This window comes from Marmota monax, unplaced genomic scaffold (genome assembly GCF_021218885.2).
Source record: "Marmota monax isolate L192 unplaced genomic scaffold, Marmota_monax_Labrador192_F-V1.1 WCK01_AAM20220418_F8-fsc00003, whole genome shotgun sequence".
In the NCBI taxonomy this organism is placed as follows: domain Eukaryota; kingdom Metazoa; phylum Chordata; class Mammalia; order Rodentia; family Sciuridae; genus Marmota; species Marmota monax.
This window is the reverse complement of record NW_026694084.1, coordinates 23,109,471-23,111,484: the sequence shown is the minus strand read 5'-3', so window position 1 is coordinate 23,111,484 and position 2,014 is coordinate 23,109,471. Positions and strand designations below refer to the sequence as shown.

The 2,014-nt window shown below is 31.4% G+C and overlaps 1 non-coding gene across 1 annotated transcript; it reads left to right on the top strand.

Moving 5' to 3' along the window:
• The first annotated feature begins 1,559 nt into the window (after positions 1-1,559).
• On the top strand, positions 1,560-1,663 carry LOC124107075 (U6 spliceosomal RNA). Its single transcript, XR_006856280.1, has one exon. It is a non-coding gene; the product is annotated as a U6 spliceosomal RNA (small nuclear RNA).
• Positions 1,664-2,014: the final 351 nt, after the last annotated feature.

The following is a 2,014-nucleotide window of genomic DNA, read 5'->3' as shown; positions in this document are numbered from 1 at the left end:
AACAGATCAGTGGCTGCTAGTGGTTATGGACAGTGGAAGAGGGTTGATGTGGATATAAAAGATTAGCATGAGAGAACTTTTTGTATCTTGATTGTGATGGTGCTTACATGAATCTACGCACAAGATAAAATTGTATAGAACTATATACACTCACACCACACACACACACACACATACACACACAAGTGCATATAAAACTAGTGAAATATGAATAAGTTCTGTAGATTGCACCAATGTAATTTTCCTGGCTTTAATACTGTATCACAGTTATGAAAGATGATACCTTTGGGAGAAAGTGAGTGAAAAGTATGTGGGACCAAATGAAAAGGTGTTTTTTAAAAATAATGGAGAAAAAAACTGAAAGATAAAAATATGTTAGGAAGTACAAACAAAAGAAGGCAAGTAAAATAAAAAAAGCAGAATTTAAGACACATTATTAAATAAGGTTCATATTGAGGAAAGTTATAGAGATAAGAGACAAAGTATGAAAGTCTTTGAAAAAAACTGAGAAATATACAACAATATACAACTGTAGTGGGAGGATTTAACATACCAGTGTGACTTTGGAATAAAAATATTGAGCCTTGCATTCTACAGATGAAGATCAAATATTCTATTCATGTACCTTGTAATAGTTACCAAAGTATATCATATTAACTACAAAATACCTCAAGAATTCCAAAATGAAGAAATTTCAAAGTCCACAGCTTGACCATTTTGCCTTAAAAATTCATTGAAAAGCTGGGTGTGGTAGCACATGTCTGTAATCCCAGAAGCTAAGGAGGCTTATAGGAAGATGGTGAGTTCAAAACCAGCCTCAGCAACGGTGAGGTGCTAAGCAACTTGGTGGGACCCTATCTCTAAATAAAATAAAAAATGGCTTAGGATGTGGCTTAGTGACCAAGTACCCCTGAGTTCAATCCCTGGTACCCCCCCAAAAAAAATCACCAAAAATATAATTAAAAGTAAAAGGTAAAAAATAATACAAAATAATCTGGGCAAGGAACTATACTCACAGATGCTTGAAAATTTTGTAAAATAAGAGAATGCTTATTTTATATTGTGTTGACCAAGATTAATTTAATTGAATATCTCAAAATAATGGATAGTTCTATGAGTAAGCACACACTACCAAAATCAAAATTATAAATATTAACTAGCAATAACTTCAGCACAATGTAACAAATAATGACTCCCCTAAAATGTACTTGGTGAAAATGGTTTTAAAGGCAGATTCTTCCAATTTATCAAGGCAAATATAAAAATAATGATATTTAAGGGAGTACTATGATTATATTTAAGAAATGAAGGCACTCTCAGTTTATTTTACTCATATATTGAAACTCTGATAATGGCAAATTCAAGACCCATGCACACAAGCACATAAAGTTACTCTCTTGTAATGTGATGGAAGTATAAATTGATGTAACTTTTCTAGAAAGCATAAATTAAAATTTAAAAATATATAGGCCTTTTTACCTGAAAATTCCACTTAAAAGAACTTTCCCTAGGGTGATAATGTTCCACATATAAAAGATTATTTGCACAAGAAGAGTCAGGTCTTTTTTGCTAGCACATATACTAAAATTGGAATGATACAGACAAGATCATTGTGGCCCCTAGCAAAAATTATATGAAAACTCACAAAGTATTCCATATTTTTATGGAGAGAGGATGGTTAACAGGTAGAGAGATGCAGTTAGGACAAATAACTTCTAATATTCTATAGAACAGTAAGATAACTACTTTGACAACAATTAATTGTATATTTCAGACTACCTAGCAGAGAGGATTTTGAATATTCCCAGCATAAAGAAATGATAAATGTTAGAGGTGATGGACGTACCAATTATCCTGATCTGATCTGATCATTCACATTGTATACATGTATTCAAATATCATGCTATATCCCATAAATGTGTATAATTAAGATACGTCAATTAAAATGCAAAAAAAAATCAAAAGTTGTATTTTAATGGCATTATTAGCAACAAACATTTAAACACACATAAAT